General features: G+C 33.5%; 1 protein-coding gene across 2 annotated transcripts in view; it reads right to left on the reverse strand.

Moving 5' to 3' along the window:
* Positions 1-22,629, reverse strand: part of LOC108728062 (limbic system-associated membrane protein) — a 185,108-nt gene that overhangs the window by 91,484 nt on the left and 70,995 nt on the right. For both annotated transcript variants that reach the window (XM_018456413.1, XM_018456411.1), the window contains exon 2: positions 16,075-16,158. The gene's annotated coding sequence lies outside the window, so the exon portion shown is untranslated. The remainder of the gene's footprint in view (positions 1-16,074; positions 16,159-22,629) is intronic.

Raw genomic sequence — 22,629 nt, forward strand, 5'->3', positions numbered from 1 at the left:
CAACAAAATCTGGTGCCTTTGTTTTTTTGATATCGCAGCTCTATATCCATTTTTTCATTATGGGGGGGTCCAGCTTTATATTAACCTAGACCCCCCATTTTTTTTTTTATTGCTGCTAAACGGTTGGAGCAACAAAATTCGCTCTAGAGCAACTAATTAGCAACAAAAGAGCACTAAATTTTTGACCTATCGCGAAGTTGATTTTCGATGGTGGGGGGTCCAGGTTAATGGGGGTCCACATTACCACCCATTTTTTTCTTCGAGTCATTATGCAATGTCGCCACATTTTTATTAATAGTATCCTAAGTAATAAATGTTTCGTAACTTTGAGTCCAGAATCCATTCAACAACATTTTAACGAATGTAATTGTCAAGTTTTAAACTTAAATATTGATTATTAACAAAGTTATTGTGTAAAATGTATCTGGGGTGTCATAATACCACCCTCTCCTCTATAGAATCTTACAATTCTAATAATTGATTACTAGTCGAATAATTATTAATTTACTATTGATTTTATATTTTATTTTTTATGAGAGAGAGAGAGATTTGCAAATTTTATATTGTAAATATTTAATTTTTATTCGTAATACGATACTTTAGGAAATATCACAGGAAAAGTAAAAACGATGAAAATAAAAATAATTTCCTACCATGGTACAAAATCATTACTGTTTGTTGTATAAGATATTTATGTACTTAGATATATAGTACCTATATGTTACTCAATCCGCGCATGTTTCTTTCAGAAGAACATGACGATAACCAACATTTGGTTGGTTGAATATTTCCGTCACGTACATCGCGAATAACACGTCCGACACCGTCCAAGAAATGAAAACCATAAATTTCCGGAATCTCCATTTTTAGCGCAGCGCTATGTAGATGGTGGCTTCGTCAAAATCGAATCAGCTGTCCGATCTTGCACCGCGTACTGCATATGATGATGCTCCGCGATCATTGCACAATAATTTTTCATTGTAGATATATTTTCTGGATTCGCTTACTTACAAAATGCTTTAAATGTAAATTCAAAGAATTCTCAGTTTAATACTAATCTTATCAATTGTACGAATATATATCCAATGTCGACATATCGTATAATATTCGTATAATAGACTGTAATATTATACTTTATATAATATTTATATTTGTATTTATTTTTTATTATTGCAGAAAATAATGATATTAAGGTCCAGTTTTACAACTCATGGTTAATTTTTAATTCAAAATTCTATTATTGGAAAGAGATAAGGAATAAATTGAACCTCGATTAAGAGTGAATTGTGAAACTGAGCCTTAATTGTAAGTAATAATAATTATACTAGATATACATTTTTTACGTTTTTCAATGTATAACATAAATATACATAGATTTGTATATAAATAAATCAGGCGAAAACCGATTAATCGATTATCTTAGAGACAAAAGTTACCATGTACGGGATAATAATTTATATTTTTCATTAAATCGTAATATTTAGGAAATGTTGCCCCAGAAAATAGATTCGCAAAGAGAAGAATTGATCGTTAATTTGCGAGCAAATTATTTATTGTACATTATCGTGCATCTCGCAATTTGAAGCAAATTAGATTGTTGGTAAATAGGAATCAGTTTTGCATATTGACGTATAGTAAATTTCTAATCGACGTCTCTCAACGTTTCAACGACGTATTCACGAGCTAATAAAGTAACGGCGCGTTGTTCATAAATGTGCGCGATAAACATGTATGCCAAGTTGAATGCTCTAGATTTTAGCATCGAGTCGTGGCAATTTACTGGGATATACCATCGCAGTATATCAGGGTGAATGTGGAAATAGGATAGCACGATACGAGGATTAGCGATGATGAGGTTCGGTCACATGATAATTCATTACCTTACAAATGCGTGCTTATATAACATTGACACATATTGGTCCATATCATAATTTAAAAATCGAGTGATCATAAAGCAAAATTTACATTTAACTATCGATGTGTCATTAATGACGAATACGCCCGTGCATTCAACAATTTATGTATGGAAATATAGATTTAGTTAAAAATTTAACTAAATAGAAAAAATAATTTTATTGGGCCTTCAAAATGATTGTCTAGGACAGTTAAACATCGTGATAACATTGTACAAAATTTTAATATTTTTTTCAATTAACTTGAATGTCCTCCCACACAATTAATTTGATATTTCAACATATTTATTTTCAAATTTGCATCTAGTTAAATTTTTAGATACTGCAAAATCTCTTTCCGTGTGTGTACGTAAGTTATCTTCGGAAAATTCAATTACGCGTAACGACTATCGAGCTTTCTCGCAGAAATTATTATCGTGTAAGCCACTTTTACGAATTCGGAAGTGATTAATATATTCTGCGCAGTTAAATATAATTTAATTATTTTATGAATACAGGCTGTTCTATGATATTCGGAATAAGTCTTGTTAGTGTCGTAATACTCCTCGAAAATAATAATACCGACTGACACCGTTGCAAGCGGCAATGTTGGAAATTAATCGCCATGGGCGTGATGAGAGAGAGATAGAGACAGAAAGAGAGAGAGAGGGGGGGAGGCTCGAGCTTCTTCTTTTATCTTATTCTACGTCTTTTTCAGAAATAGGGGGTAGCTCCACTATTCGTCTGCGTCATGGTAACTCTGTTGGCGTCGTGTCTTGGCCGAGAAAGATATGTAGAGCACATCGAGTTAGAACGGGACAATATTCCCTTTCCAATTTCAAACTATTTCATATTCAGAACCCGCCCATATGATATTCAGCAGCGAAGCATTAGCATGTAAAGGATGTACCAAAGAACGAAAAGTGGCAGGGGGCGCGAGAGCAGGAGCGAGAATGGTCGATAGCGGATGGTAACTAGCCATCCGCGTATTCGTAATAATACTAATAGGATGCGGCTTGAACCAGTGCGGTTGTGTGTTGCCGTGTTGCGGATTGAAAACCTCGACGCGTTGACCGTGAACGCGACAATCACCGCAACCAAAATGACCTATGAAATCTTCGATTAGAACGATGAGTGAGCACAGTCCCTCTTTCGATGACCCGAAAAGCAGCTAAAGCTTTTGTCGGCTCATCGACAACAGGAATATATCGATCGTTTTCACTGCGCGCGATCGACTTTTATTGCCCGTAAATAAAATTTTGCCGTCGAGCTTTCCAGCAGAACGCACAGATCCATAAATCGATGTTTATCCTATCGCGTGTTAATTCAGCTATCTATTGTGGTGATTGCGACGCCTGTATCTGCATTTTTTTTTACGATAAACTGCTGCGGTCGCAATCGCGCAATTTCTTAGCGACTGCTTTTAGTTTTAGTGAAACAACGTATTGCAGAAATGTAACAGATATAAAATGTTACGTTGTATACATTACGCAAACTTAAAAGCTTCCTCTTTCTTCCTGAAAAGTTACATTTTTCCAGATGCGAAAAATGCATTCACATTATCGATTCATCATAGTGTCGTTTCAATTTACGAGTAAATGTAGAACACGATATGTTTAATGGAACATTATCATGTTATGATGTGTCACATTAAAATTTTTTATGTACGATTTAATGTAGTTCGAGATTAGTGCGATTGGCGCTACGGCTTGCATAATTATCGCTCGTTCATTTTCATGAAAATGCGAAACTGATAATTCAATTTGATGAGATTGCATATTTCTGCCCGGAAATATCTGTATTGGAAACGAGTTAGATGCATGCAAATTAAGTATACCGATTGCGCGAATAATTGTTGTCGAGTCGAAATTCACGCAAAAGTATTCGTATTTAGAAAGCTATGCCCGAAAATAAAAAGATCTCGATAAGAGAGGCGAAGGGAGATCAATTAATCCGACATGACGCACTCGGAAATATCGGACCGCGACAAGTGTGAAAGAGGTTTAGCCTTCCTCGATCTCAAATTGGCGGATAGAATTGACGGTTCGGTTTGATGAGAGCGTGCCGGTGACTTTTACGGGCCGTGAAATTTTATCGTTGCACTGAAAGCAGAGTACATATCGCGAGTCGTACTATACCAACAACTTTCATCACCGAGCTGAAATTCATTGCGACGATGAAATATATATCGTCAATCCATTATCTTGCATTCGCACTTCCATGAAAATCAGAGAATGTTATATCGAGATTTGAATATTCATTATACGACTCATGTAGAAATACAATTAATTAAAATTAATACAAAAAAATGTCAAAACTGACAAAATTTTCAATAAATAATTATGGCTATTAATTATAATGTAATTATAACTAATTTGTGTAAATAATTGATGGTATTTTATCATTATATATAATAAAAATAATTAGTTTGATATTCCATTGGCTCGAAAGTTACATTTTTTTTACATAGTTCCAAAAATAAAGCATAGATTCAGTGTCCATTTCTTTTTGATAAAATATCGGTTTAACCATTCTATTGTGATCTTAAATGATATTTAATTTACACTACGCGTTTCTGTACCATTATCGACATGTTTCGCATTTTTTTAACATAATTTGGAAATCACTCGTCAGAACTGCGGAAATTCCAGTCAGTTTTTCATGAAGTTTGACACTCAACGCACAACGAAGCGGAAGCAAATCCATCGTTAAACTTGGTCCTGCTCTACATGCTAATATCTGTCCACTGAATATCAAGGCGACATGCTCGAATATTAAATCGCGGAACTCTCAGGACAAACTCGAGGACAGGCCGCTCGTTCGCGCGCCGAGATGCTCGGCGATAGGAGGGAGATAGAATGGCTGAAAGATAGATACCAAGCTGACAGGTCCGAGAGACCTGAGCCCAAACTAACGAACTGCTAGTTTATACGGCTACGGTGGTTAGGTATCACTCACTTAATATGGATGGTGTGTATCATAATACTTGATATAAGTTCTGTATCGCTCTACATCACGTTGTGTAATTTGTATCATCATTTCGAGGTAAATTCTGAGTAAAATTTTATCTTGATAATTAATTTATGTTAATATATACAAAAATTTCAATAAAACGTTATCAAACATATTAACGCATTGTAATACACATATATATGTACCTTCTCTCATAAAAAATATTTGCTAAAACAAATCAGGTTTCTATTTAAGTTAATCAATTGACTTAAATAGATTCTATTTATTTTTAATGTGATATATATATATATATATTATATAAAATTAATAGATAAAACACATTTATATGTTAATTAATATATATAAAATATTTTAAGTTACATTTTTCATCACAACTGAGAAAAGGGTGATTTTACGTGAACAAAGTTCAAAATGTAGAATATAATTGTTTTATGTGAGTATTTGTTTTCGGGAAAATTGATTTTAAATATTTGCTATGCAACGGATCTTGCTGTAGATTACTATCTCTGCTCATGTTTATTGTATTGGTAATCGAGAATACACAATAAAATAGGATATTCACGCATAATAAATTTTATTATTTTATAAATTGTTCAAAGCCGGAAAACAAAGCCTCATATAATGAAAAAACTTTATTCTATGTTTTCAACTTATTTTTTCAGAAGAATTATCCTCTTCCCGATTTTATCACAATTTCCGGAGCATCGTGTGTGTCCCACATTAAAATATATGTATTATTTAAAATAATATTCCTTGATTTGTCATTATCGGAGATTAATTATGTATGATATCAGTGACATAATGGATCTCCGATAATTACAAATCAAGAAATATTTATTAAAATTATTAAAATTATTTAAATAATGCATTAATTTTTTTAATGCCGTTAATATTAATTTCTTTTGACATTGTTTCGTGATTTATTATGAAAACGTTGATTTAGTCGGCAGATCACGTTATCATCTCTCAAATGAAATTATAAAAAAGTTTGGGTTGAGTTTCTATTGTTAGACGCGGCAGCTTTGCATATTGTTGGACGTGAATTAACTTACACTTCCGTGGCATTGTAATGAATTATACAACTGATGGAGACGTTACCATTGTTAGAACAATTCTATCTATCTCAGTCTTCAGGATACATCCCATTGCACTGTAGATAATGAAATATTTATTTTTTCAAGCATTTGTATAATATTAAATAATAATAATAATATATTTCGTATGACATATGTTATTATGTAGCAGTTTGATAATCGAAAATCAACACAGCTTGTTTGAATAGTAAATTAATATCATTGAGCGTGTGAACAATCGGATATCGATATATCGAGATAACAATATACTCATTTTCGATAGATGATAGGTTTAATAGTGAGGATGTGTACTGTCAGATTAACAGAAGCAAACAAACTTGCTTTCTCTCCGCACTATCATGTGCCGTGATAAATTATCCAGTGTCGGCAGTATTGTTCTACAAACGATCGCTATCTATTGCGTGTAATCCATTCTTGAATACCTTGCGCAGTCGGATATTAATCTCTTGCGAAAGTAATGATGCAATAAACGACGTTATGCTCTAAGTAAAAAGTATCGTTGCATAAAACTTTTGGAAGTAGTTGGACTACTATGAGTTATAGGTTCCTAAATTTCAGAAATTTCAACTGAAATAATAGTTCAACTACATGGAAAGAACGATTTTGCTGACATATTTAAAAATTTAGATATTGAAAATAATTTTGTTGAATTATCAAAATAATCATGTAAAATTATCAAAATAATCATGCAAAAAGTTTTGATAATCTTCAACAACCAATTTGAATGTCTTATATAGTTTTTTTGATGATTAAAAAAATTATTTTAGATTTATATATATCTAGTTTTTAGATACTTCAGCAAAATCGTTCCTTACGTGCAGGACTATTTGAAACATTTTATTTTCGAAAAAAAAAAATCGAATTAATTGTTAAAATCTTTCAAAATTGTATTACAATGGGAATATTTTAGTCAAATATATAATGAAATATGACGTCTCAATTCGGCATGCATTATCGGTATTGAAATGAATGATAATAGAATTAAAACATTTTGCGTAACAAAATTTAATATTGTAATATTAGTGGGGGTGCCTCCAAGAATAGATCTAATATAAGTAAAATGTTTATGTGAGGTTCCGTGGATGCTAAATTGATGTGTACCATAAATTAATATTCATATGATAGACACGATTTATAACCAATTTGGATGTTCTTACTAAACAAAATAAACACAAATATTTTGACTCTGGATTTGAAGACATTTGAGTCTTCTTCAGTACATTAGGAAGTCAAGTACAAAACTGCAAAGTATAAGAGAGAAGGACTTATAAATCCAGAGTTGGAACATTTGCGTTTACTTTAACTTTATTTAGTAAATACATCCCAATTGGTTGCGAATAGTATCTGTCTCGTTATAAATATAGATTTAATTTACATACCAACATCCGCAGAGGCATTTTACTTGTATTAAACTTACATTTCTTTCTAAACTAAATAATTTAATGATCGTTAAAGAATAAGATTCGCATGCGAGACGACAAAATATTTTACAATGCTTTGGTTCAGTCATAGTTCGCAAAAATATGAAATGGGACAGTGAAAAGGATGAACCGTGAAGGCGTGAAAAGAACGGTATTCGGTCGCGAGAGAAAGATGAATGCTAACGAGAGAGCCAGCTGCAGCGTGCAGCCGAATAAAAGGGAAGGAAAACAGCGCGGAAATGCAATGTACGCTCGTTGAGTCGAATATGGTGAACGAAGCGGAGAACGAATTCGCGGAGGCGATGTGTCCTGCCGATGATAATAATATGCATCCTGGAAAATTACATTCTCGTTACTTCTTGGAGCGACTAAATGTCGCACGAGAGATCTGGTTGGAGCTCGAGTACGATAGTGGAGAAGAAGTTCGGAAGCGGATGTAACCTAGTGGCGGCAGCTGGAAAACTTGAATGTATTTGTGAATGTGCATTTGGCATAAAGATCTTGGTTTTTTTACTTCACAAATATGAAAAAAAAACCGAAATAGTCGGACTCTTAAATTATTTGAATTAACTGAAAAGAAACAAATGTATTATATTAAATTAATTTTTATGCGTTTCGACTGCTATTTTAGACCACGACACAGTATACCAATTAACAATAATATACATAATATCAATGTTATAATTTCACATTCAATAATGTAACTGTTATAACACGGGTTATATTACATTAATATCGTTAAATGGGAAATTATAACATTGCTATTATGTTATTGTTGTACTATTTCCCGGGGGCTATAAAATTTTCAGTTTAATATACAACTCGCATAAATTTTGCTTTTAACACTTCTAAATATTCTATTTTATGATTTTATGATTTATAAATATATATAAATATATGATAATTTGTTTTATCATGCGATAAGATTAATTCTATATAGATTATATGCATAACAATACTTACGATTTCAAAGAAAATATATGTATAACCGTAACTGCGTTACGAAATTTAATCTGTAAGTAACAGTATGCTCCTCCATTAAGCTTTAAATATGAATTGTAATCACTAAGCGTATGTATAACCTTATTGCGGTTTTGTGTAAACCTTTATGTGCGCCGTCTTATGTGCATTTTACGTGTATGAGGTTTTTTTCGTTTGTGCTATCGAATGGAGATCGGATCGATAGACAAGATTTTCGTTATTTGGCAACAACATCGTAAACATTGTGGTATTCATTCCGGAAATCCGTGAGTGGAAAATTCGGTCAGCGAATTGAATTTCGTTGCCAAATATGTCAGATAATCTTGAATAACGTTTGAGTACACGTTACAGGAATTCTATTTAAAAGGAACATGAACAGGAATATTCGTTGTTCCGCAATTGTTTGGATTGTATTAAGAAAGCAACGTTAAGCAACGAAAACAACGGTGGAAGCAAACTACAAAATTAAGTAGAAATAAATAAAGCGTATTTGTACAAAATAAAAGAAATATAAAAAGGTGCCAAAGAATAATACAAAAGAAATCAACGAATTGAGTTCTTATGCGCAGGCCGTGAACGAATGACGTTTGTGCGAAGTCAGTCACACGAACGCCCCCGAATTGCTCGCTAATCTTCAGTTCTCAACTCAAGGGAAAAACTTTTACACTGACCTGGAATGGTTCTTTGAATTCGAGCTCGAAGGCTCGAAAAAGGAGGATTGATTGTGCCAGATTTTCCTGGCAATTTGTATACGCATACCGAATAAATCGCAACCATTAAGAATCGTTACGAATCGAAGAGAGTGTTTTGTGAGCTCACATTATGGATGATCCATCTCCAGGCTGCTAAGATTTTGCAGCAACTTCGTAAGTACCTCTCGTTAATCATGGGCGATACTTGTCAATAGGAAGTTTAGGAAGACAACTAGCGTGTAGTTAGAGTATTTTCTGCTTTGTTAAACGAGGAAGGGTTTATAGATAAAAGCGATCGAAGAAGTCGCCCTTGATCGAGTAAGTTTTAGACGTGAGTAGATATTCACTTAACAGTGAAGGGGGATTGGAGTAAGAGGTACCGTTGCGAGACGTTTTTTGTTTAATCATGACGAACAAGGCGCATTCAAATGGAAAGTGTAATGAATTACACTACTTGAAAATGGTGGAAGAAATTTGTCTTTTACGTTTTTTCGTATGGATGTAATAAAATTATGATACCATATTTAATTGATTGTTTAAAATACAAAAATAAAAATGGAAATTAGTCAACATTCTTAGAATAGATAAGAAATCTTTGCGCGTGGAACAAACTTTATGGAAAACTGATTGTTGAAATTACTTTCTTGAAACTGGAGCATTAATAGAAAGTACGATAATATTTTATATGTTATCCATTATTCTCAAATCTTTGCACGAATATATCGCAAATTAATAGTAGTTTGAATTAAAAGATAATTTTAATTGAAAAGCTGGGTATGTAGGAATTTAATCTTCTTGCTGACATTAATTACATTCATGCTGCTTAATTTCTATCACGCTCGTTACATAAATTTTCAGCTGTCACCGTTTTATTGGAAAGAAAGCTATGCAATAAAATGAACGGACTCCTCTTAAAAACAGTACAAAATTTATGTCGTAATTATTACTATACTAGTCCACATTATCTTGCGTATTTGGATGAAGACAGTCTATTTTAATATGTCGTTTCATTTTTGCGCAATTTGAACAAAATTGCAATTACATCTCTATTCTCGTTTACTCATGCATTCTCTCTCTCTCTCTCTCTCTCCCTCACTCTGGAATTCTCTCCTTATTATTCCTATTCGCGAATCAGACGCACTCTGTACCTTCAGATACGAGCTTTTTTGCCATCTGCGACGTGAGAGAGAGTCATCATAAAATTTTCTGCTGGTAATCCTGCCGTTAACTCGCGTTAGCTTCTTGGCAGCTGATGTGCCGCTGTACACCTTTGTACTCTCTTGGGTGGACTCTCGTATCGCCTTCAGCTGTCTCTCTTTTGTCACAAGAATTATTTGCTTTTCTTGCAATCATATTAGTGGCATCATGTTATTCACATATACATATGGGTGTGTATATATGTATGTGTACGCACACATATGCATGTATATATATATAAATAAATCTATATTCTTACATTGCTTATCATAACTTTTCGTCTATAATTCACATTTCTATTGCTTGTCAGTCATTGTACCATATATAGCGTATTGTCATTAAGCAATTTTTGGCGTGCTTCTGGTATAGCAACCAAAAGCAACGGTTGGGGCTATCTTTGTCTTTTGATCCCTGAAAACAAAGATAGCCTTAGTTGCGGTTGCTTTTGGTTGCTATACCAGAAACACGCTAAAAATCGCCTATTGTTAAATTCAAAATATTTTTTGTTACTCTATATTAAATTTAAAATACTTTATGTTACTTTATGTTAACTTTGCTGTAGCTATACTTTATATTCTTAGAGAGCTTGCCCTAGAATATCAATAAACGCTTTATCTCTCTCTCTCTCTCTCTCTCTCTGTGTGATAATAGATTTTTTTGAAAAACGTTGCGTCAATTTATATAATCTCGATAATGGAATAGAACATAAATTTCAAAGCGTATTGTGCGTTTACATTTAGCAGGAACTTAAGTTTGCGTTCCATTTGAATGGAGTTTCCTGTGAGCGATTAGTACAAAACGGACCGTGGAATATTAATTGACATCGAAATGGCAGATTCGCTCGATTTAGCATCGACGAAATTTCACGCTTGCACGGCTCTCACATAGAAACACAGCCCTTCGACCTAGTCTATATCTACCGCGCTTCGAAATTAACGACGTTAATGGACGTTAAGCGTAATGGAGGGCTAATTATAACGACGTACTGGGTTATATTTTTCTGTCGTTCCAGCACAGTCGAGGAGATATAGCCGTTATACCGGTATCATAAACTCGCAACATAATAGCGTACCACGTTCGAGCTATAAGCGCTGTACTGCGCTTCGCACCTGTGTACGCACCGGATACGGTACAACCGCTACGTGCTTTTCCCGTTTTTCTCGTTTTTATTTATTTTTCTTTAACAAGGCTCGGCGATTTTTGGTTTCACCTTGCGCCGTGCCGTGCCATATGCGCTGCCGCGCTTTTCGTGTCCCGCATTTTATTCGATCCGCAGCGTCAATAACGCTACGTTTGGAAAGCTTCCAAACTCGCTCGGATGCATACCACTCTCCGGTTAATTCCAATTTATAGTATACCGCATAAAATCGTGTAAATATATGCGGGGTCTTAAGTCGCGGCGTCCGTAGCTCGGACAGGTCTTTTATGGAAAATTTATACGCCTTTCATTGAACGCTGTTGACGCTCACGACTTCTGATCTCTCGAGATTGTAACTTGATCAATTATCCCTTTCTCCTCTCAGCAGCTGTTATAACAATAGTGTCATTCTGATGGATTAACGATGATATACGAGGTCAGTGTTGTTATTACTCATCGCAATAACCCGCACCTATTGGATATCACTGTCATCCAGATCGGCTTGTCTCCGGTCTAGCATTTTTGTAATCCAAATTCAATAAAAATGCAGTTATTGTCATAGGCACTCACTTTTTCTCCAGTGTTCTCGTTTATTGACACTTGTGTCGTGTGACGAATCAATTTGCTTCATGTTATCGTTCGCGTAATATTATTCTACAAATGCGCCGGGTATTGTATACACTGGTATTGTTTAATAAGAGATGAGCTTTCCGTACGGTACGATTCTTTCAATTTTGATCAGGATAGATATTGTTTGGTCGCATCGTAAAAATAGCAATTGACGTCGTAAGGAAATGCAGTTTATTTAAATTTAACGAACAGTTCAATAGTCTCGTTATTTATACAGAAATATGCTGTTGCACGAAAATATTCAAATAGTCATGTAATTATTTCGAACAGGTTACATGTATATATATATATTATATACAGGGTGTTTGATAAGTAACGATAAATCTTTCAGACAGGGGTAGAATGGACCAAACTGAGAAGAAAAGTCCTCTACCATTTTGCAATTTTCGCAATAATTAACAATATTAATTACTAAAAATTGCCGAAAATTGGTCTTCAATAATTTTTTACTATCAACTTTACAGAAAACAATTTTTGTCTGTTGCAGTTTTTCTGTAAAGTTGATAGTATTTGAGTAAAAAATTATTATTGAAGACCAATTTTCGACAATTTTTAGTATAATTAATATCTTGTTAGTATAATTAATATCTTGCGAAAATTATAAAATGCAGAGGTTTTTTCTTCTAGTTTAGTCCATTCTGTCCATGTGCGAAAGATTTATCGTTACTTATCAAACACCCTGTATATATATATATATATGTGTGTGTGTGTGTTTTTACGCGTTTTTTCTTCACGTATTAAATTTTAGAGTAAATCACACAAAAGTAAATCAACTTTTTTATCTATTGACTTGCATACCTATATATTTTTGTGTCACAAAACAAAATTTTGATGTCACGCAGATAATTAACAGATGTGCTCGTTAGTCATTTATTATTCATTATTATTTATTAGTCATTTATTACGATAATCCATTAAGATTAAACATACAGTATTATCTGCGATAAATTATTATAAATCTTTTATTTTGCTTTTAATTCGAAAAAACGTCATATGTCATGTTTTGAGCACATTCTGGACTATCTCCCGAAAAAATATAAAACCCTTAATTGTAGTGTATTTGTATATAATCCATACAGTTTGAAATAATCCTGTTTTACTGTCGTATTGTATAACAAGTTTCTATCTCAAGTGTCACGTAATGCTGTAGAGAACGTCAATTATGAGAAAGATGAGGTATGGTGTTAATGGAATGGAAGTTATTAGCGATATTATTGCACGCCTTGGCATCTCATCCTGTAGCTCGTTGTCGCGCGCTTTCGATAATGGACGGGCAATACGACGCATAGTATGCGTCGTAGTGCATAATTTATGCGCAAGCCACGACTATATTCGGTTAGATGCCTTTCTAAAGGTAGGGCATATTCGTGGATAACCCTTCAGGAATTTCTAATCGAAGCTGCTCGTTGTGATACACTTGGCGTGAATTTACAGGCATCCGATCTATCGCACTTGCTAATTATTAATGAATGAAGCTAAATGCTGAAGTGTTTTACGCCGTGCTGACGTTTTTCACGTTAGATTTAATTTTACAAAATTTCTTTAAAATTAAAATTAGATTTAAATTTGTTAGAATTAAAGTAAAAGTGATATTCTTTTTAGTTTAATTTATTAGTAGCATCAGTAATGTAGGGTCTATCTATATATTTACATAGAGTGAACAGTTTTGTTCAAATATCTAAAAGTTTGCTAAACACAGACCTGAAAATAATTTTGTTTGGACCATCAAATTAGTTATATTATATAGGATATCGAAGTTGTTTGCTAGAATGTTAAAACTTTTGCAGTAATGTTGTTAATGCTTAAGCTACGTAATTATGTTGAGCTACGTAATTATATTGAGGGTCTAAAGTTATTTTTAGATCTGTATTTAATTAAATTTTTTAGATATTTTCGCAAAACCATTCTTTTCGTGTACGCACACTGTAACATTTGTACAAATTTCAACGCAAAATCTATGACAACTCGCATTTTAATATTTACTTAGAGTTTTTTTCTGTCGTGAGACTTTAACGAAAAATATTCAGATACGACTTTCCGTCGAAGATGTCATCTCGCGAGGTAGAAATCAAACAAAATTCGTTCGTTATCGGAGTCGTCGAAGTCCTCAGCTAAGTTTAGGATGAGTAACTGTTACTCCACTCGCGTAATTCATGTTCCGAGTTCAAGGTTGAAGTTTCGTTACAAGCCCTGTTTGCAGATCATACACCAAGTTTTAGTGTTCTATACGCAATCGCGTTGATGTAGACGTTTCCAACCGGATCCGCTCGTTTAACTCGCTGGGTTGACCCGTGCAATTCGACATGACACTCACGAGAACTACGTCTCTCTTGGGGATGGTAAGCTGAGCCAACAGCAAACGCTGATGGTGGATATGGTGGTGACCCATACGTTGAGCGTGGCTCCGAATAACTATACATGCGTGAATACGCGCGTTAGCGACGTCAGCAATTAAGGTAATGGCCGTGTAATCGTCGCGGTCGATTTGTAGAAGGAATTTTCGATCCATACCGCACGTCGTTAACGTTATGTGCTGAAAATTGCAGACGGCCGAATACCTCGTATGTGCGAATCCGCGTTTAATTTAACTTAATATTACATTAATAACGTGCGGCCAAGTGTAACTGTTACGATTCAGACGATTGTGTTATTACGTTATCACACGTACTTGAACAAAATGACATATTTTAATTAAATTGCACGTAATGGATTGTAAATATTTTATAGTTCGTTTATTTAAATACAATACTATAGTAACGTGAGAATTATTGATGTCTGCAGGTAATGCCGATAGAATTGCATTGCACACGTGCAAGTATATATTTACATAGAGTTGCTGGATATACTATATACCATATATATATATTACACTATAGATAGAGAATACGGGAGAATACACGTACATTAATACGACCAACAATTAGCGTAATCGGTCTTTATGGCCGCATCGCAGAGAGGTTTCTTAATTGCACAATTCCATAAAGAATATATCGTTCCATAATATTATAATTACCTGTAGTACCATTGATTACGACACATTAGCGTAGATATGCAAATGTCCTGTACGACCGATGATATTAAAATGGCAAAAAAAAAACGCAATTATCTTAGAGTAATTAATAATACTTAGTCTCCCGTGTTATTTTTGTCGTTCTTGTTGTGCATTAATCTAAGTACACTGATATTAATCAGTTGAAACATCTATATGTAGTTAACCGTTGCGTTGTGGTAATCGAAATGTTACGTTGAGTAATTAGCAGCAGACTCAGGTGTAATCAATCAAGCGTCGTCCACGAACCACCGGCGATGTATAAATACGCAAACGAAATGTTTACGAACACTCTGGTACATATTTATGTATGCACGTGTTTTGGGTACGCATAAACATTTCCGTTGCGAATACATTAGCGTTGCAAGTACTTAAACCTATTCATAAAGTCAACAATTAGAATAATAACGCGCGAAAGCTCGCTACAGTTGACTTTTAGTTTACTTTGGAGGGAAGCGTTTGTTAATTGCGAATGATCATTCATCCGTTTATCTTGATTTGCGAAAGACGTATTTGAACATTAATCGCTTGAGGGAAGATTACGCGCTCGTTCGAAAAACCGTAATCGTGGACATACTGTCGTATTTATTTTCGGTGTGCTCGCATTTTGCAAATTTGTAAGTCATAATGTGCTAATTCCGCATCATGAATTTTAACAAGATTTGTCGACGTAACTTTATTATGTCTCGCGCCCTCCTTTATCATCCCGCCGTTCGTACGACACATTTTTATTCGGCGTTTCCGCGTCTATAGCAATTTACGTCACTCCAAACGACAATTTGCGCGTCGTGTGCGGGTGGTAACTGATTAGTCGCTTTCGCATTGATTATCGAGCATAAACCGGCGTACGAAATTTCGATCACGTAGGCACGCATCTGTATTCATCCGACCGTTCGCACATACGCGCATTAGCAGCCTCAAAACTTCAGACAATACACGTTGCGTAAATGTCGCAGCGTGTCCCTGGCAAAGCCGAGTGAAAATCGAATATTTTACGCTCTACTCACTGCATACTGGACACTGTGGAACTTTATTCTAGGATGTCCCTCGACGGTATAACGTGGCGAGATGTAATACTTCATTCCATTAAACTGCAACAACAAAGCATCGACAATTAGCCTCGAAGTTGTACGGAAACGTCGAAGAATTAATAACAAGTAGAGATATATAATTATATATTTGACGTTCGCTAAATACAGAAAGAAGTTAATACTGTAAATCTATTTATATTCAGCCGTTAATTCGCTGGAGAGAAGAAACCACTTTTCGTTCGATATAAATCAACGTCGTTCGTACAAACTTTCAAGATCCTTCCAGCAAAAATTATTGGCAGGTGAAAGCTGCGTGTATTCCCCTTGCGTCGATGTAGCTACATATATACGACATGGCTATGTATACCTATACAGACCGCTCGATATATCTCGCTGAAGTTAGGATATCTCGTAGGATGACACGTCTGACGTCACGACGAGAGGTCCCGTCAAGTTGAATCATCTAGGGAGTTGTAAGATCATTTTTAAGATAATTTGCCGTACCATAATGCTGTTCATATTATTCATTGAATTAATGTTATATAAGTTGTAATTGTTTTCTCAAGTCTGATTTTGTGGATATCAGTAAATGCCATTAGCTTTATTATTATACGACAAATATTATTGACATTGACAGTGTCTTCCGATTCGCCGTAATGCTAACAAAATATTTTCTAATTTTAAAGCAAGATTGGCATACACAGTGATGGGTCGTTAAAACAGCTGCGCACCGTACTTGATAGGCAACTGTGTTAAGCCGAAAGCACCGTTTTCAGCAGCACCCATCTAGCTTCCGTGAACTTTAACCTGCCATGTTGACGGAGAAGAGTAAACTTATTGCAGCACTCTCTGACCACTTTTAGAGAGCGCGGGTTGAGTAACCGTGGTACTCTTGCAGTTACGTAGATGGATTCACCAAAGGACGATGGATTCGCTCGTGTATCATAATCATCATTAATTTCATTGTCACGATGTATGTGAATAGATCAACACGTGCCTGGCATTGTCGTGTTTCGCATGGGATTGCATTGATTCTGACGCGATATTTTAATTACCGCATTACCGTAATTATTGGAGAAGACATTACATGTTTACACTATATATAGAGGAAAGGTCCTTATTATGAAATACCGAGTTCATTTTGGGTAAATATTAGAAGTTTACGGATAGAATTTTAAAAAATAATAGGTCATTTTGAAGGGAATTTAATAAAGTTTATGATAATATTACGTAAAATTTAATTCAAATTCTTTTTTTTTAATTAAAAAAATATAAAAAGTGGGCAAATCGCAAAGTCAAAATATTGTGCTCCTAATATGAGATGCCTCGAAAAATCGATAATAAAACGCAAAGTACATCAGTATTGCAATTAAAGAACTTAATTTAATGTTTCTAAAATACAAACAAATACAGCCAGTGTGCGCGCAAAATGAGCATGCGATGCATTGTACCCAGGACTCATCTTCAGATAGTTGGAACCAAGCATCGCAAAAACAGGCACTCGATGTTCATTCCGGTTGTCCTTTTTATTATTGTATAATAACATTTATACTTTAGCAATGATTTCACTATGATATATGAGCATTATTTCATATAGAAATATTCTGGGTATGTTACGATTTCTACGCCTTATGGTTTTACGATCATCAAATCTAACTGTAATTAAGCAATTCAACATATCCTGTATTTTTCATATTAGTACGATCTTACTGTGTCACTACATGAAGAATTTATTGCCAAATATTTACTTATTAAATAATAAAAGGTTTAAAGGCTCATTTCAATGAAACTTGAAGACATACAAATTCTAAAATCTTTTTTACAACGACTACAGGCATGATCTAATAATGAATTTTCCACTAAATAGTTTTCAATCCAAGAGCAATAAATTCATGATGGAACCAATAGGTTTAGCGTTTATTAGTTTAACAGAAATGCCACTGTCTCATATTAGACGCCTGTCTCGTAATAGAAGGGTTTCCTCTATTTTGTTAAATCTGTAATTCAACATCTGTAAGTCTTGATTTCATGATTTATGAAAGATATACGTAGTTAACATCAATTTTTATCGTAATGTGAACGATTTTTTACATATAGCAATCCTCTTATTATCTTCTTTAATACCAATAAATTGGAGCATTTGTCTGGAAGCTTTAAAATCGCAGGATAAAAGAATTAGACTTTTCACAAAGTTATTGGATGTTCTTGCGAAGATAATCCTTGTTCTGCTTGGATTGCCCGTCTGCTTTGGTATGATTTAAATGCATGTACTTTATAGTAGGAACTTTAACAAGGAAATATAATAAAATGTCCCTTTGTTGCGTTTATTCGATTTTATCTCAAAGATGACATTATTTTACAAATATATATACTGTACTATATTTTACTCATATATTTTTTAATAATCAATAATTATAATATACTGTTATGAAATTATTGCCAAACATTAAGGTAAATTTTTTCGAAGTTATTAAACCGATAATTGCTTTCCTGTTTACAAAGTATTTTTGTTTGATCGTACAAACAAGTTCCACAATATTATGTCGAAGTTTGCGAATGAAACAACTGCGATCTTTTTTTCAGATGTTTTTTTTTAGAAACATAGAAGAAATTTATATGTATATGTGGATTTTAATTAAATCATGTATTGCGCTTATTGTTTGGGACAAATTCAATTCTCATTGATTTACATGGGACCGTGACCCACATTCCCTTTGGTAAACTATTTTTCATTTCTCTCTCGCTGTCTCACATAGCCAGTTTCATTTCCTTTTATTATTTTCTCGCATCCATGAAGCGGGAGTGGGCTGATTGGCGAGGAGTGAGCAGCTTGAGAATGATACTGCGACATGCTTGGCTGCCTTGGCTTGCTGCCGTGCATATTATATTTTCTACAAAGCACAGCTTTTTCAAATATGTACATCATATACGAGTATTCAATACTTTCAATTTTTATTGACAATTTTGATAATTTTTTTATGGCACAATGCTTTTCTTTTACATTTCTATTTTTTTTTTTTTCAATATACGATTCTATACATAATTTAATAAATAATATAGGATATCTCTCTTTCTCTCAATACTATCTTCGAGCAAGTATAAAAAGAGTTATGCTTTCCTATATTATATCATGTAGAGAAGATATAAAAAGTCAGAAAGCAAAAGTATACGGAGAATGAAAAATATGCAAAGAATATATAGGAAGTATAGAAAAGGAAAATTGCAGAATATGTTCTGCTATTCACGTGGCTTTGTTCATTCAAATGGAAAGTAAACTAAAACTGAAATTTAAAATTCGTTAAAAAACAATGTTCGATGAGCACAAAAAAAGAACAGTATTAAATCAACGACGGACTAGGTTTACCTGATCGATTAAATGAAGGCAAATCGTTAAGTTGAACGTTAAATATTCGATAAATTTTCTCTAAGACCCACATATTTAAAAGATAAAAGATATCTTTTGAAATTGGTTGAATGGTATAACTACCATCATTTGTTGAGTTATTACCTCTGGGTTTTTGAGTTTTTTTTTTTGGATGTCTTTGTCATTGAAACATTTCCTTTTCAACATAGATGTCGAATATTTTATGTCTCCCGAGGCATACAGATAAAAATTGTACCATAAAGATTCTGATATATTTGCAATTGTCATGTTTAATCTTCTTTATCTCTGCCATTAGTGACACGAATATAGTGCACAACAAAAAAGCAATATTAGTTTTCCGGGGTGCAAAGCAAATGGGAAATCGGAATGGAGGAACATCCGAATACCGAATTGCGCGGCATGAAAAATAAGCGAGCTTGCTCTTTCGCTTGCTCATGGTTGTTTTGTCTGGCACAAAGTAAACGATAGCGTAAATAGAAGAGTGGACAAGATAAACGAAGATAGCGAGATAGGCAGAAACGGCTGAATCGATTCGCGAACAGTCGAGTCGTGCCGAATGCACAGTCCACTGGTCAGAAGAGGCTTTGATACTTGCTTGCTTTGACGATAGTTTTTAGAAGTCAGAATCGTTCTGCTTACCGGCCATGTAATCTTCAGATCACTGATTTGGAAATATCTTCCATAGTGGTCGTACTTTCAATCTTGTGTAGTATTCTTCGTCTCATCGAATAACCTAGTTGACTGTAGTTCTGTAGATTTCACGGAATGTAACTTTATGCTAATATTACATCGCGTATATACTACACAGTACATATTGCGAATATGTACTGTGTTGTACGTCAACACATGTAATAGCAAAATACATATAAATTGTTTGCACTTAGATATTAAAAAATGTATGATTATGATCTCTTAGAAAATATATACAAGATAAAATATTCTTCTATCTTCTATTATATTTATTATTGAAAACGTCTAAAAAAATATTAATTACATTCAAGTTTGGGAAGTAATGACGTTACCGTTATCATTACTTTTATGATTACTTTAATTTCCTATTATTTTTATATTTATGCGATTTTTAACGCATCGTCTACAATACACGAAGTAAGAAGTAAGAGTAAGAAATTGACCAATCACAATTGATTATTTTTCTCACATTCAATTATGATTGGTTAATTTCTTACTCTTATTTTTTACTCCGTATATTGTAAATGACATAACTAGGGTTACCAGATGTCCGGTTTTGAACCGTTTAGGTATTCGGGAGTCTTGTCCAGTGTCTGGTTATACGTCAAACCGGACGTCATATGTCAAAATCAACAGAATGAAAGTTAAATTGGTCAAAGTTGAATTACTTACAGTCATTAATTTTGACATGACATGTAGTGTAATGAAATCGTAAATTATGTGAGATCTAAACAAAATATATTAAAAGCAGTGGAAAGTACAGAGAAGTACAATTAATCAAATAATTTTATGAGCTTACAGTAGACTATATAATCTTAAAGTCATTATAATTACTTAATATTTTAACAAATGTAAAATGTATTTTAATTTAATGTGTTGTTGAACACATTAAACATTATTAAAAATTTTAACAATGTTAAATGTTACATGTATGGAACATGTGTTAATTTTGCTTTTTTATCAATAAAGTATATATATTTTATATTAAACATAGTTAATTAATGTTTATGTAACCAAATTCTGTTTCTAAAACAGATTTTCCCTTCGCTTCCTTTTTTTTTTAGTAAATCGTGTAGATAAATTGGACTTATTAGATATCTCTGTCTGGTTTTGTCCGGTTATATTTTGTTATATTATCAATGACAAACTGTCCGATAATTTACTTTTGGATCTGGCAACCCTACGCATAACACTTTGAGTGCCAAAGGTATTTTGAATATGTTTCCTACGGGGCCTAAAATACTATTCCTATTTGAATAAATAAGAAGTGTATTTTCGTTATGCAATCAGAAGCGACCGCGGCTAACAATAAGGCTATCTTCATCTTCAGGGATCAGAAAAAAAAATCCCTGAAGACGAAGATAGTCTTATTGTGGCGGTCGCTTCTGGTTGGATGACGAAAATACACCTCAGATCGTCTCCTAGAAATGGAAGACGGGGCCTCCGCGGAAAGTTGTGCATCTCCCAGAGTTGGGAGACGTGACCTTCAAAGTGTTAATAGATCGCATTATTTTTGATTGAATGGAAATATTTAATTTGAATATAGAAATTTAAATATTAAACAATATTTTGTACTTTGCATTATGTCTTATTGTTCAGCTGTATTTTAATAATCACTGCCAATATTGAAAATCTGTATTATATGTATATGTATGTAATGTGAATTATAAATTTTCATTCTCATATTTACAATAAATATGGGAATGCATTCTTTAATAATGATATTAATGACATTATTAAAGGGGATGCATTTCCATATCTACTGTCAATACTGAAAATTTATGTATTTCACGTTATATACTACAGATTTTTAGTATTGATAATGACTATCAAAATGCAGCCTAACAATAACGTACAAAATATTTATCAATATTTAAATTTCTATATTTAAATTAAATATTTATTTCCGATCAAAAATAATGTGATTTTTTTACTTACTTTTCAAATGAATAATGTCTAAATAACGGTAACGAGCTTCTTTTTACAAAAAGTATTGGAAACAGTAACGCATTATTTTTATAAAGTAACATTCTCAACTCTGAGTACATGTTCTACAATAATGCAGAAATTATTGAATGAAACATGATAAATTTCTACTGGAAAAAGATTGACGTCTTATAAGTTAGCGGAACAAAATGAGCGGAATCGATTCTAACTAACATTTTTATTTGTTGCTCATTTGTTGCTAAAAAGTTGCCAAAGAAAAAAATTTGTTGCTCTGTCGGTTTATTTAAAAAAACGATGTTTCGCTAAAGGAAGATTCAGTTAGCGGAACAATACCTACAACAAAGCCAATCTACGCAGAAATAACGTAGGAATTTGTTGCTAATTTGTTGCTAATTTGTTGCTGCCGAAATAACATTTTTTTTAATACTTTACATACTGAAAAAGTGTAAATAACAACGAGAAGCCTCAACGTGCTGGCGGAACAAGAGTAAAGTATCAATAAAAGATTT

This window comes from Mycetomoellerius zeteki, unplaced genomic scaffold (assembly GCF_001594055.1).
Source record: "Mycetomoellerius zeteki isolate Tzet28-1 unplaced genomic scaffold, Tzet1.0 scaffold58, whole genome shotgun sequence".
Classification (NCBI taxonomy): Eukaryota; Metazoa; Arthropoda; class Insecta; order Hymenoptera; family Formicidae; genus Mycetomoellerius; species Mycetomoellerius zeteki.